The sequence below is a fragment of the Equus caballus genome, chromosome 20, assembly GCF_041296265.1.
Source record: "Equus caballus isolate H_3958 breed thoroughbred chromosome 20, TB-T2T, whole genome shotgun sequence".
Taxonomy (NCBI): Eukaryota; Metazoa; Chordata; class Mammalia; order Perissodactyla; family Equidae; genus Equus; species Equus caballus.
The window spans coordinates 14,360,955-14,376,971 of record NC_091703.1 but is presented as its reverse complement, the minus strand read 5'-3'; the positions used below and the strand labels follow the sequence as shown (position 1 = coordinate 14,376,971).

The window sequence follows — 16,017 nt, the reverse complement described above, 5'->3', positions numbered from 1 at the left end:
GTGAGTTAAAATGAACTTTTCATAATTTTTGAAAACTTGGAAAAATTGAGCAAGCCTCAGAGACTGGAAAATCAGAATTAGGAATTCCTACTCTAGGGAGCAAAGGGCTTCCTATCAACAAGTGCCAGAAGCGTGGGACTCCAAGGTCCCAGGAAAAACTCACCCTGTCTGTCTTCTCTTCACCTCTGCTGGCATCCAATTTCTCTGGGTAGATAGATGCTTAGCAGGGCTCTAAGCTCCAGCGGAAGGGCCACAGCAGCCCAGGGATGCGGGGAAGTGCCAGAATTCTCCCGCTGCCCCCCAGTGATCACGCCTTGTGGGGGAGCAGACTTTGATCTTGCTTAAAGCTCAGCCAGACAAGGGGCAGCTGGTTAACACCATGGTGGAGGATCAAAGGCTCCCGCACAATGACCATTTGTCAAATCAAAATTCCCCCCGTGTGATTTCATCCTAGCCCAGGGGAGTCTAGATAACTAGACATTAAAGTCAAATTAATTTTTAAAGAGGACTGAAAGCTGTTCCCGTAAGATGAATAAATAGCCAGATGAAAGACTCTGTGTTATGCTTAGTCAGAAACACAGGAACTAGCAAAGCAATCGGTGGCCTTAAAACTGGAAGAAAGATGATTTACTTGTAGAAATGAACCAGCAAAATGACTCCAATGTTAATCCTGGATAAATAATCCTTTCCTTTCGCTATGCTCCTCCCAAGGCTTTCATTTTATATTCAATGATTGATATGCGGTGACAAAGGATCCTCTGCCAGCCCCCCACCCCAGTTAGAAATGGCTGATGAAATGCACGATCAACAGAGTAACTACAAACCGACAGGCTTTAGGTAGCATACGGTTCAAGGACATACGATATTTGACCTGACTCTTCTATAAACATAGAAAAAAAAATAATAGGGTCAACCCAGTAGGGAACTGGTTAAGTTTGCATGTTCTGTTTTGGTGGCCTGGGGTTCGTGGGTTTGGATCCCAGGTGTGGACCTACATACTGCTCGTCAAGCCATGCTGTGGCAGCATCCCACATACAAAATAGAGGAATACTGGCACAGATGTTAGCTCAGGGCCAATCTTCCTCAACAACAACAACAAAAAAGAAATATGTATTTTATATATATATATATATATAAATATAAATATATATATATATTAGATAGTGAAAAATCATCTGAAGCAGACAATATAAAGCATCGACACTTGAAGATTATGGGTTTTTTCTTCTTTTGATTTGGCCTTTTTGTATGCCCCAAACGGTAGTAGTAATTATAATTGTGATTAAAAGTACGATTACTATGCCTCATTAATAAGAGAAGAGCAGTGCAGATTCTAAAGCCAATGTTCTGGAAAGAACACTACTGAACCAACCGAGAGTCTTCAGGATGGGAAGGGCTGCAGGTATGTTAATGCATCACTGTCCCACAACGGATGGTCCCCAGTCCTCTTAATATGCCTCAATTTAGCATGTTCAAACTGACGCCATGGGAAGAGGCTCTGCTGAAAGTTCCCCGTTGGTGAAATAATGACACAGCTGCCATTCAGTTTAATATGTCTCCAGGAAACCACTTTTTTTTTTTTTTGAGGAAGATTAGCCCCAAGTTAACATCTGTCACCAATCCTCCTCTTTTTTGCTGAGGAAGACTGGCCCTGAGCTAACATCTGTGCCCATCTTCCTCTACTTTGTATGTGGGATGCCTACCACAGCATTGCCTGATGAGTGGTGCGTAGGTCCATGTCTGGGATCCGAACTGGCGGACCCCGGGCTGCCAAAGCGGAGTGCACAAACTTAACCGCTACGCCATCCGGCTAGCCCTGAAGCCACTTTGATTTTTTGATGTTCTAAATGTAATAAAGGTCCTGGATAAGACAACCAGAGGAGGAGGGGTTGAGCGCTATGGCCAAGTCCTGCTTCTTTGGGGCGAAGATGCAACCAAATGATTGCTGTATTTTCTAACAGATAAATACCACAGGAGCGACATTGGGATAAAAGGATGCACCTGCAATGAGATTACTTTAGACTCTGTCTATGCATCTGGCTTTCATCGAGGCACCTGGCTAGAGGCTGGTGCCAGAGGCTTGGTGAATAACAGAGAAGCATGCCTTGGGATGCATTAACTCTCGAAAAAAGCAGCTCCCTGTGGATTTAAAGTGCCTTTGCTAAGTCGCCAAGGCCAAAACCACCTTGAAGGGGAAACAACCTTCAGAATTCCACTGCCATAATTTCTAAATATATATTTCCATTGAAAAAATAAGCACGGAGAAAAAAGAAATAAGACCCTGATCACCTCACCACGCTAACAGAAAGAGTTGTTTTCCTGTATATATTTCTCACAGTTTACCATATTATGTATCAAATTTTGTGTCATTTTTTTTACTATTATAAGCATTATAATTTGCATAATTTCATTTCATAATGATTACACTGGATAAATAAACTGATATTTCTTTAGCTATCTCCCTATGGTTAGAAACAAACGGATTTCCAAAGTTTAAAGCTCTGGGGCTGGCCCAGGGGCATAGTGGTTAAGTTCATGCACTCTGCTTCGGTGGCCTGGGGTTCATGGGTTTGGATCCCAGGAATGGACCTACACACCACTCATCAAGCCATGCTGTGGCAGCATCCCACACACAAAATAGAGGAAGATTGGCACAGACGTTAGCTCAGATCTTCCTCACAAGAAAAAAAAAAGCTCTGCTGACCATCTTCTTGTACAAAATCTTTTCTGCAATTAGAATTCTCCCCCTGTAGGAGAGATTCCAATAGATGAAATTTATGTATATTAATATTTTAATGTCTAGTGACACATACTTGGATCTTGTGAAATGGTTTTTCTAGAGGGTTTTTCTATTTACACACTCGTAATGTACAGACCACACAAATTTCTTAGCTTTGGGTCTTTTCTTCAACATTAACATTGATAACCATGTTTTATCTGTCTGTCTATCTACCTACCTACCTACGTACCTATCTACATACATACATAGATATAAGTATATACATACCTAATAGAAATAAACAAAAAACATTCAATAGGCACAACAAATTCATTATTAGTACCATTTATGACCAAGATTGGTAGTGACAAAAGTGAAAAACACTTGATTTGGATTCATATAATATGGGGATAGAATGATGCTGCCACTGTTAAGTAACTGTTAGTTTAAAATTCTTATGACATTTTCAAACATACACAAAGTAGAAACATTCATGTGATGGACCCCGTATACTCTTTATCAATTAGCTGGGAATTCCTGATGCTTGGTAATTCCAAGTTTGATTAATTTGAAGACTATTTAACTCTCTATGTCTTTTTACTATTTACAAGCGCTATTTAACAGCATCTTTACCAGCATTTTTTTATTAGCATTATTAGAAAACCTTTTTTTTCCTAGGACAAATTTAACCCTCCCGAATAAGATGAGTCTCATGGATTATTTGTAACTTCATCTCTCTAGATCATCACCATATCTTGTTATCATGGATGAGAAAGAGTTCGCTGAGCATTAGAAATTATTTTGATTTTTACACAATCTTCTAAAATTATCTGTGATAATGATGTTCAAAACGGCACACAATGACCTCCAATAATAAGATGTTTCCTACCAGAATTAGTAAAGCATTAATAGGAGGAAGGCAGAATGCAGGAGAAGAGACTACATGGCTTGAGGTAGTGGTTCTCAAACTTTGGTGGACGTCACAATTCCATGGAGGGAAGTTAAAACACAGATTGCTGGGCCCCACCCCCAGAGTTTCTGACCCAGTAGGTTTCGGGTGGGACCAAAAATACTCATGTTTAACAAGCTTTTAGGTGATGCTGAAGCTGCTTTTGTTGGTCAGGATTCCATACTTTGGGAATCAGTGGAACGGCGGTAAGGAGTCAGAGGGAAGAGGACCTGGAACGTCAACAGTGCCTTGTCATGATGAGATTTAGGGCAGGAAATGCTGTTTATATGGCTAACATGGAACAGAGGTAGTTGGTTTAAACCTGAAAGAGGACCAGAAAGCAGGAGGTCACATTGTCTAATCATGGATCATGAATATGAACTGGTCACAAACAACAAGGGGGCTGGAGAGAGCAGCAGGGTGGAGTGGAAAAGTAAAATGTGAGCCAGATGCACACATAGCTAACAAGGTAAAACCGGGTCACAGAAGTGGTAGAGAACAGAATGCAGAAGTGAGTGCAGGTCAATGTCATGAATTTTAAGTGGGACATAGATAGAATCTAAGCTATAGAACTGGCCATGGAAAGTGTGCCAGCCTTATTCTCCTCTTCTCGTGGTGAGGCATAAGAAAGGAAGACGTTGGCAGAGTCAGGGTAACACCAAATCAGGGAGAGTGAGGGGAAAAGTGAGAGTGAACTGATTCATTCAACTGACAAACTTGTGTTGAGAGCCTATATTTAACCACGGGCATCACAAACCAGAAACCGCCAACTGTCACAATGACCTTGTGAGGAGAGCAGACGGTTGCTACTAGCTCCATACGATACTTCTAGAAACCACTGCCCAGTCTGCCGCCTCCAGAGCCCAGGAGCTTTACCACATCCTACCTGGCTACTCTGCCTCTCCTTTCACAAGCCAGGCATGGCGCCAAACGCTAAGGAGAACACAGATCTGCCTTAGGGGAAGGGAGTGGGGTGTGATGAAGAAATGCAGACACAGAGAGGAATCGGTGTGAGCTAGGTGGTGGTGCGAGAGTTGGGAAGAGGAAGCAAAACTGAGAAGTTAAGCCCTGAGAAGTCGATGATGAAAAATAAGGGGTGAAGGGAGACAGAAGACATGCGCTCAGAGTGGATGCAGACCACATACCAGAGGAGGATCTTGTCCTGCACAGAATTTATTTAATGTTCTGAAAGCACGATTCATGTAAAAGCTGTGTTCCAGAGGATTGGCTCAAAAGATGCATTGAAAATTTGTTTTGCTTTGTTTTGTATTGGTTTCTTTGGGAACTGCATCCACCTATAACTGGACGTCACCTTTATGACTATTTCCCAAGTGGTTTTGTTTTTTTCTGGATTGCTGTCTTGTTATTGTTGGTTGTTTTCCTTTAGGAATACTCTCTGGTTTTAGGGTGATTGGCACCAACTTCTGATCACCTAAATTTTCCCAAAGCTTAAGGTTAACTGAAGTCATATTTTTACAGATGAACGTCATCATGGAGAATGGGCAACAGCAATTCTTTTAGGTTCTCACAGGTAACTATGCATAACATTTACATCAAATAACAATACAAATTGTATGGAAGATATTTCGTTCTGAGAGGGCTCAGGGTTCATGGCCCTTTGAAATTAAAGATTAAAAAAAAGTATCCATTTCAATTCTGAAAAAATACTTTAATATAAACCTAAGCTCACTACTGAATCTGATTTTCTAGGCAATGCATTATGGTTTATATAAAAACCTATGTTCGAAAATGTATTTCTAGTTAGATAAGAAATCTTTATTTAATAAATAATAGTTAAATATGAGTATAAAGATTTTCTTAAATCTATATATTGAACAACTACTGCAATAAATTTCACATGGATCAAAAAACTAAAAATAAAACTTTAAAACCAGAATAAATAGTATAAAGAAATATTTATATACATACACACATGCACGCACGCACACAGATATTTATTTATTCAGGTTGTGTAAGTGGGAAGCCAGGTGGATACTTGTGATTTACTCATAAGACTTTTTGATTTTTAACTTGCAAAATAAAATGCTGTACACCAAATATAAGGGGGGGAAAGCAGCATAATAGGGAAATATGAGCTAAATGTAGCTAACAAAACAATAACATTCCAAGTATGAAGAGTATTTGTTCAAATAAATAAAAATCAAGTCCCAGGTGCCACTTGGGAAGTGCACAGCCTTGTTAGGAATGAAAGAAACGCAAATGAAATGGGTGTGGGTGACGCTGATACACAAAAATGTGTTTGAAATCACGTCAAGTACCAAGCAGGAACGGAGAACAATATGTACATGTTGACGGACAACATCAAAATGAAATATGTACGCAGGCGGGCAAGGTTCTGAAGTAAATCTGGCAAGATATAAGCAGAGTTTAATCATCATTAACTTTTTTCAGTAAAGGTACTTACATTTATAAAAAACTAAAAAAATTGCATGCTGCCTTGTTAAATTAAATGAAAAAATATGGGTTCTTCTGGAGGAGGACAACTCCTTCCTCACTCCTCTGGTTTCCTGAGGAGGCATCTTCCCTAAGCCCTCCGTATTTTTTTGCCCAGCTTCTTATCCGTGTCTACAGAGTCACCTCATTGCTAGGATGCAACCACTGGTCCCTGTTGCTCCACCGGGTGGAGCGAATCTATCCAAACAGTGCGCACAAAGGCATACTCTGCATCCTTCCCTCACCGCCTTGGACCAGCGTGGATTCAGGACTGGACTTTCCCTCTTGGAGGTCCAGGCTTGGCGGAGGGCACGAGTAATGAGCATTCAGGCCCATCTACGACTTCCTCCAGACTAGCCTTCATCCGTAATAAAGGTGATCCTCGACTCTGATCTCCTGTTTGTCTTGCCTCTCAAACGGTTCAGAAGCTCAGAGACGAAGGAAGAATGGTGAGATTGGAGGCCTCAAATCCTTAACAGTCTGGAGACTCAAGGAGAGAGAATGCTTTTTCCATCTCAGGTAAAAAGAAATCGAAGGACCCACTGGTGGGCGATAGAAAGGATGATATTATAAACCACGTCTTCCTGGGAGACCTGCATCTCAGTGAACAGAGGGGTGCTGGTGGGCCCCCCGAACTCACTCTCAGGAGAGCTGGGAAGAGAGAAGCAGCAGGCACAGGGGAAAGTCGCCAGACTCTGAGCGTGGGGAGGGCTGTGTGAGTGTTTTGGAATCACCTGCCTGCAACAAGTCACTAAACTTCTGGGACCTCAGTTTCTGTCCCTTGAAGACAGAAGGACTGTGTTAGATGATGCTCAACTCCCTTCCAGATCAAAGTATTATCTGCAAGACAGTTGGGAGAAATGAGAATAAGCCCCCAAAGAACTTGCAAACAAGCCCGAAATAATAGATAAGCGGAAACAGCAAATCATCTTTCAGTTAGGTTTCCCATTTCTTGTACGACTTACTCTGTTGGGGCACATCACAGCAAGAACTGGGAGGGACGCTGGTGGATTTCAGGTTTATTGTTAGCTAATACCGCTTTACATTTGCATTTAAAAAAACTGGTAAGTAAAGTTTTAGTGTAGGGCTAGAGGCTCCTGTTCTACATAAAAAGTCTATACTCAGCAGAAAGATAGGGAGGAAGAAAGGAAAGGTGAGAGGGATGGTGAAAGAAACACTTTTGGGGCATTTTGGAGCATTTGGAGCATCCTCAGTGTCAAGCAATATGCTGGACATTTCATCTACAACAGTAATAACCAACCCCTTTAATAATATTTCGGGAATTTATGATGTGCCAGGCACTCATTCACTGAATACATACATAAAACAATCCTATGAAGCTCGTTCCAAAATTACCCTCACTGTTTAAAGAAAAGTGAAAATTAGGTGGTTTACATAACTTGTGTAAATTCATAACTAGGAAACGCTGGGCTAGGATGTGGCAAGATTACGTATGTGTGGTCTCATTGAAAATGACTTATTTTGAAATTTTCATTCCTTAAGAATGGCAAAAGAACAATATAGCAATCCCTTACAAATAAGACATGTAGTTGTCATAGTTAAAACTCAAATTCTGGAGGCCGGCTCCGTGGCGTTAAGTTCACACGCTCCGCTTCTGCAGCCCAGGGTTTTGCAGGTTCGGATCCTGGGTGTGAACACGGCACTGCTCATGAGGCCATGCTGAGGCGGCATCCCATACAGAAGAACTAGAAGGACCTACAACTGGGATACACAACTATGTACTGGGGGTCTTTGGGGAGAGAGAAGAAAAAAGAGGAAGATTGGCAACAGATGTTAGCTCAGGGCCAATCTTTCTCACCAAAAAAACAAAAACAAAAACAAAACTCTCAAATTCTGTTACTGTTACTACTGGCAGTAGAGAAGAATAAGGAACGACATCGTGAAACTGTGGCTACATTTATGCTTCCATTGTAAAGAAAAATTATTATGGAAGTGAAGAGTTACGTGACAATTTTAGACTGAAAACATTAGGAAGTGTTAACTAAACTGTATCTTTGTTGGTTAAGCAAATGCGTAGAATTTACACATGCACGCTTCCAAAAATTCAAACAGATTTTAATTTACTGGTGATCACCAATGGCTATAATTAAAGCAAAATCGAAAAGCGAAGGCACCTATGTTAAAGCAAATAATTATCTTTGGGAAGACAGGTAAGAAGAGCCTAATGCAAGAATTTGCTAATTGTTTTTTCCCTTTGAGACAAGAGCTGTTGTTCAGCCTATTCCATGGTCTCATCTTAGCTTCCCAGATGTGCTCTTTGACCAAAAAGGGCATCTCCATCGAGTGGCTGATGAGTTACCCCCAGAGCTAAAGACGCTTCCCCAGAGCTAAAGATGTTTCCCCAAGAACTGTCCCTCTGGCAGTGGTGGTCCCAATATGAGCGAGAAACGAAAGCACTTCATCCAATGTCTTTTTTTTTTTTTTGACATTGATACACTTTCCCCTTTAGAGTGGAAAACAATCCACCCATTAAGGGGACACAGTCATTGTTTTGTGAACTACAAAGGTGTCATTGTAGCAACAATATACAGAGTTTTGAAAAAGCTTCGTTAATTCCAGTTACCTTTCAAATATTGCAATCAAAGCCACTAGCTGCTGGCACAGTCAGCAGAATGACTGCTGAGCAACAGTTAGCTAAGAAAGAATTTATCTAAGGATTTCATTGAAGATTAAAAGCTTTCCACCTAAGAAGTCGGAAATGGCTCTCTAGCATTTGTCAACTTTTGTCGAAGCTATTTTCTGCCATTTGCCTGAGTTCAGGGAGCTGAGGTGATTAAATGGAAGAGTGCTACAGCTATCACTTTGCAGAATTTTAAACATACACCGAAGGCACTACATTCTTAGTAAACACTGCCTATTTACTAATTAATGTATTTCATTCTCAAGCATTTAGAAAGCTTTGAATTGAAAGTCTTATTTGCAAAAACAAAACAACTATAGTCTTTCCCTCTCTTTCTCTCTCCTGGTGCATTTTCTTTCCCAGCAAGGAAAAGTCAGCATGTGTGTGTGTACGTGTGTGCGTGTGCACACACGTCTGTGTGTGCTGAAAAGAATCTGTGTACCACCAGGATTTAAGGCAGACACTGCAGGATTCTGTAGGATCAGGGAACCTACGTTTTCGGAATCCACAAGTTAGGGAATCCTCCAGTTTATCTTTTATCTCCATGTGTGGCCAGAAGTCTTTGGATTATTCTGACCAGCCTATATATGGAGGCACAATTTTGAAGAGCCATGAGGTTCCTTTCTGTCTGCTACACTCATCTTTCTAACTCACAGAATCCTTTCAAACCCACCACCCTGAAAATCCAGCAAGGTGTACTTCAACCTCAGAATTTAACTGACTCCGTGATCTGCTGACTGGATGATTTCTTACATAGAATGGAACGGTACATGCTTTTGTGCTTGGAGAATCCCCTTGCTTTTTTAATTGTTGCTATTGTTCTGGATTTAATATCCTATTTTGATGTTAGTTTTTTCCATCTTGCTCAGAGGCCTTTGCCTAAAGCATTAAATATGTGAGTTGCAACGACTTCCTGTCACAAAAGTGGCATTGACCTTGAGTAGCTTGTTTCAGTTGCACTTCCCTGTAGCTGTTTCCTGCCGGATTTATCAGCAATTGCTGCCTATTTCTGGACCTCGTGGTCAACAAACCATGGCTCACGTGGACTCTCGGCCGCTTTCCCGACCGCAAACAACTCATGGTCTCAAACTGTGGTGTGTCTCTCCTGCGGGTGTTTCTTTCATCTGTCCTGGGCACAGCCACGCCTCCTCACCAATCTTCATGCCAAACCCATTGGTTCTGACACCATCTATCCTGATGAAGTGTCACGGCTCTGACTACTATTTCCAAATAATGACTTTGGCTCCGAGGTTTGTAGCTGAAAGAGTTCACTATCTTGCTATTCCTGGGAATTCGATATCAAAAATGTAACTGGGGCAGGGGCCTGCCCAGTGGCGTAGCAGTTAAGTTTGCACACTCCACTTTGGCAGCCCGGGGTTCACGGGTTCGGATCCCAGGCACGGACCTATGCCCCACTTGTCAAGCCATGCTGTGGCAGGTGTCCCACATATAAACTAGAGGAAGATGGACATGGATGTTAGCTCAGTGCCAGTCTTCCTCAGGAAAAAAAAAAAAGAGGATTGGTGGTGGATGTTAGCTCAGGGTTAATCTTCCTCAAAAAAATAAAAAATAAAACAATAAAATGCAACTGGGGCAGAGATTGAATATAAAATTAACAGAATGTCACAGTTTCTCTCCCACACTAATAGATGACAGGGTGAATCTCACAGAATCATACATCGTTGTACAAAGGGCCTTACACAGTTAATAGGGTAGTACAGCTGAAACTGGAATCCAAAATTTAAAAAATCCTTAATGGCTAGAGTTGGGGAGGGAAGTGATAGTGGCTGGCCATTTCAAAGTTTAAGTAGTTCTGTTTCTCTAGCTGAGCTCTCCAATATGGTACCCACTAACCACCAGGGGCTATTATTTAAGTTCATTAAAATGACATAAAATTTTAAATACACTTCTTCAGTCAGACTAGCTACATTTGAAGTGCTCAACAACCACCTGTGGCTATGGCTGCTGCATTGGCCAGCACAGATGATAAAACATTTCCATTATTGTTGAAAATTCTACTGGACAGTGTTGCTCAGGACAGACCTGAAAATCACAATAATGGGCCTACTGAATATGCAACAGTGAATGTTGCTAAACTGGTCCACATCACAGTGAATGGCCATTTTAGTGGATAACTCTTCCTTTAGAGAAACTGCAGCGGTGGGAAGCCTGGAGTGTGGGGAGGGGAGACGTGTGCCAGGGCACATGTGGATGGTGGGAGCCCTGAGGGCAGCAACACAGAACTACAGACAGAGCTGGACGCAGCCTTCCGAGAAGTCCTGAAGCCTCACAACTGAATCTCAGCTCTCCTGGCAGAATGACAGAAAGTCTAGGCTCAGATGAAGGGGAACCAGGAAAAGGAGGCAGGCTGAGGGAAGGCAGGCATCTAAGAAGGGCCGAAGAGCAGTACAGACCAGATGCCTGGCGAAGACCATCTCTAACACTTATTGAACACTTACTCTGGGCAGGTAATGGCCCAAAAGCCCAAACTGGATTATGTCCTTTGATGCTCCAACAACTCTATGAGAGGACAAGAAAGGGCAGCATGGAGTTGAAGGGTATGCCATTGCACAGGTATTCCCAGAGACACAAGGAGGACCACCTGGCTGATAACAGACTGCCTTCAATCAAGGAGGCTGGGGCTAGGCGTAGTGAGAGAGGATTACAAGAAAGCAAGGCTTTGCTGGCTGGAGCAGTCTAGAATCCTGGGGTTACACTCGCTCAGAAAGCAGAGTCCAGAGAGGTGAAAAGCTGCTCTGCACCTTGTATAGATAGAAGACGAGAGAGCTGGGACCAGAATCCCGGGCGTGGGGCTCCTAGGAGATTGCTGTTGTTTTAAAGACATTTATGTGGGGGTTAAGACTGAATGCCCCATTGACTTGTCTAATTCTACACAAGTCCTAGACAAAAGTAAAAAGGAAAGGTTTTCTTCTAAGTATGAGCAGCTTTCCCTTTATCAGTTACTAGCTGGCCAAAGTTGGGCTTGCCTTCTCATTACAAACATCAGTGCAGGTCAGTTGCTGTGGAGTGATCAAGCATGAGAAGGCTGGGGACATGTGGGCGGGGTAGTGATGCCCACAGTGCCCAAGGTACCCTGCCCTGATTTCATAGGTGGGGTCCACAATAGGCAATCAGAAAGGGTGGTATTATGGTAGGTTTTCCAAGGATAACTCATAGTAGGTAGCAGCTCTCAGGAGTTGACTGTACCTAAAATGTTTTAGTTTATGGAAACATCTGTCAAAATTAGGGAAAAAAAATACCTAGTGATTTTCTCCAAAAATTCTGGTCAATGAGAAATGAGAGTAGTACTGGAGAACCTCTGGGGCAAGGTTTTCTTGCTCTTACAAAGAAATACTGAGAGGTAGCCCTCTTTCTTTCACCTCTGGATCTTGCGTCTGCATGTGAGGCTGGAACTACTGCAGCCATCTTGTTACCATGAGGTGTAGCCTGAGGATGGCATCCCTCAGCGATGTTACTAAGCTGATGAATTAACCACCCCTAGGGCTGTCCTACCCCTGGACTTCATTATGAGAAATTCATGCATTCATCCATTCTCTCACTCATTCGTGCAATAAATATTACATAAGCACTGACAAATGCCAAACATTGCTCAAGGCATTTGTAATACTTTAGAGCACACAACACACAAAGATCATTGGTCTAAATTTGCTTATTGCTTCAGCTTCTTTAAGTTTTTTGTTATCTGAAACCAGAAGCAATTTAACTCACGCCCTGCTGGTTGCACATTGGCTTCACAAGTAATTAAAGAGCCTACAATTAAACAGCATAAAAATAATCAGAAAGACACTTCTTGGTCCTCATCTTATTTGATGTGTCTGTATGTGACACTTTGGACCACTTTCCCCCCACTGAAGCACTGTCTCGTCTTGCCTTCCATCACGCTACACGTTTCTGGTTTACTTTTGATTTTTGCGTCCACTTCGCAGTCTTTGAGGGTTTTTCTTATTCCCAGACCATTTTCCTTCTCACTCTCAGATCATTCAGTGATGGTTTCCATGGGGTTTTCAATCAGGCCACTTATTTTCCTCATTTTAAATCTTCTCTGAGAAATATGACCAATTTATATGACTTCATGACCGTTTATACACTGACAATCCCAAACCTGCGTCTCCAACCTGGATCTCCCTCTTGAGCTTCAAATCTGTAGATTTAGTTGTCACTCAGACATCTGGATATCTCAGACTCAGTGTGGTCAAACCATCTCAATATTTTGTGCCCTAAGCTCACTTCTCTCGGGTCCCCAGCTCAGTGAATGTCCCCTATAGTTGTCCATCTAGTCACCCAAGCCAGAATCCTCAGCATCAGCCATGCCTACACCCTCCCCTTCGCTCCCCAAATCTGAGCAGTCACAGGGCCCTCTTGACTCCATCTCCTGTAATTCTCCAGTCTGTCCTCTTCCCACCCTCCTCCCCATTCCTACTGCCCTCATTCCTGCCACGTCCCATCTCATCACCTGAACCCCAGCAACAGTCAGCTGACTGGTCTCTCTCACTCATGTGTTGGTCTTCCTCCAACTGCTTCTCCCCCATAGGCAGAGTGATGAGGCTGCAAATCTGACTGTGCAGAAAACCCTTCCGAAGCTCCTCCCTGCTCTCAGGATCAGGAATAAACAACTAATATAGTTTTCCTGCCTGCATGATCTGCCCCGACGCTCCCTCACCTTACAGACACGCTGGACTCTCTCTCTCTTTCACTTATGGTCGACTTGCTGCCTCTACATGTGCTAGTCCTTCCACTTGTAACATCGCCCTACTCATCCCATCTTCTCTAGGATAATTCTTAGCATAGTCAGGTTCCCTCTGAGACCCCACTCCTTCCAGGACGCCTTCCCTAAGCCTCCAGGCCTGGGCGGGTGATGCTTGAATGTACCCTGGAACATCCTGTACTTTCTCTGTCATCACTGCCAAGCAACTGGACCCATTCCCAGGACTATGAGTTCTGTTAGCCAGAGGGGCCTGGCTTGTCCCTCCTAGTATTTCTGGTGCCCAGAATGGTGTCTGCAACATATAAATATACAAGTCATGAGTAAATTTACTGGGGAATGCTTGCTCATTGCTATAATAATAATTTCATTAATTTTTTGGCTCAGGATAGCGACTTTCTGAAAGAGCAGTGGTGCTTAAGAGAATTCAGATCACAATTTCTCTTCTCTTTATTGTTTAAACAATTTTCCAACTCCCCGACTCGGGCGATCCATTGCCTAGGTGCCGCGGTGCTACGCAGTGGTTATATGTCAACGATGCTGGAAGTAAACACTCTTTTCATTTTCAGACAGTTGCTCCAAATCACAGCTTTCAGAAGATGCCATTTCTAGGTGAGACATCGGAAAGAGCTAAAAATGTGACAAAATAACAGTGCCTAGAAAAGGCTGTGAAAAGCATTTCCCATAAACTTCAAGACTTTAAAAGTTGACGCACCTGGGCTACCAGATAAACAACGGGAAGGCTCAAGCCTACTGTAATCGTCTCCTCTGATGCAGTGGGAAATTTTTAGTTTTATTTTTAAAAGATGATGACCTTTTCAATTAAATATCAGGCTTTTTTCTCTTGAATGCCAGAAAGGGGAAAATGCAGCCTCTGCATAAAAGAGTTGTCCATTTCAGGGAGCTTCTGTTTGTGTTTATAATTAAAAATAACACCTTCCAAAATGTTGCTCTAACTCGATTAAGGAAAAAAGCACACCTCAATGCACTTTATTATTTGCTGTGAAACATCTCTAATTCCCAGTACACAGTGAAAAGCGAAGTCGCTCATGGGCACACAGTCAGTTCTATTCTTACAGGGCCCCTGGTCTTTTTATCCCCTCCGGTGGGATTCTCTCCTCCCCCAGGTCTTGCTGTGACTGCAGTAGAAACTACTAGGTGAGCTGTCTCATCTACAGCCCTGCAGGCTGCCCCATGTTCTAGCTTCCTGTTCCCACTTAGGGTGTGGAAGTATATAGAATGCAGGGGCAATGGTGTATCATTCCATAGCAGGGAGATGCTCTCCTTTCCTTCTCTTCCCCTCCTGATAAGTGATTGATATATATATATATATATTCATGTGAATTAAACATACCCATACTATACAAAGCAAGCGACTTTGTGACAGAATCGAGGTTTCATAGGAAAATCCAGTGATGAAAATCTAGTGCAATGACCATTGTTATCCCTAATATTCTTTAAATACAATATTACGTTTATTAGTAGAGACTATTTGCAATAACCACTAATAGCAATGCTTACTGAGATCCTCTGATCATCAGTAGGCAACGTATTACAAAGTTTTCCTGTGTTCCTATAAATTCCAAATGGAGGACAGATGGTCTTAGCGGGAGTTTTAAGAGTCCACATTCACTGGCCACAGACCTTTAGGCAAGTCAATAACCTCGCTGGGCTTCAGCTGCTTCATCTCTACAGTGGACAAATAACAGTAGTTAGGTCAGGTGACCGCTTGAGATCCCTGCTAAGTCTGACGAATCTCGTCACTATTTTACTAACAGGAGAACACTTCTTTGTTTTCAGGATGTTTTTCTCTATAACACTGAAGAGCTACTATTTGAAAGTAGAGTATCTGGCATCCATATACATACTATATGTATACATACATCCATCATACTATAAGAGTGCCGATTTAAATAACTGGCAATTAAATTTGATGGACCCTAAAACTGAATAAGCAAGGCGATCAGAGTTCCTAGTGTTCTGGATTTTGCCAACACAAGTGAATAAACCAAGTCGTGTGAACACACAGAGAGAGCCTAAGGCTTGCATTTGTGCTTCTTTCAATAAACAACAACCGAGCATCAACTACGTCCCAGGCACTACTGTAGGCACTTAGGCTCCATCAGTGAACAAACCAGAGGAAGATCCCGCCCCGCCTGGGGGAGCTTACCCTTCAGAGAGGAGAGACAGGAGAAAAAGGCTCACATGATAAGTAAGTAATGTATGGAGCATGAGTGACGGTGATAAGAGACAGAAAGAAAGGACACAGTAGAGCAGGGTCAGAGACTAAGGACTTAGGGATCGAGGCGGCAATTTAAAATCTGGTGGCTCCAGGGGAAGCTTCCTTGAGAAGGTGACACCTGAGCAAAGATGTGATGGGAAGGGGGTTCTAGGAAGAGGGAGTGGCCAGTGCCAACCTCAAGGGCTGGGAAGCAGTCCTGGAGAGATGCCAGAGAGAGGAAGTCATGACGAGATGCGGCCAGGGAGTTGAAGCAAATGGGTTGGAGGGCAAATCATGGAGGGCTTCCCTG

The 16,017-nt window shown here is 42.6% G+C and overlaps 1 protein-coding gene across 21 annotated transcripts in view; it reads right to left on the bottom strand.

The window, feature by feature from the left end:
* The window catches only part of PHACTR1 (phosphatase and actin regulator 1), a 499,921-nt gene that overhangs the window by 87,165 nt on the left and 396,739 nt on the right, over positions 1-16,017 (bottom strand). The window lies entirely within an intron of this gene.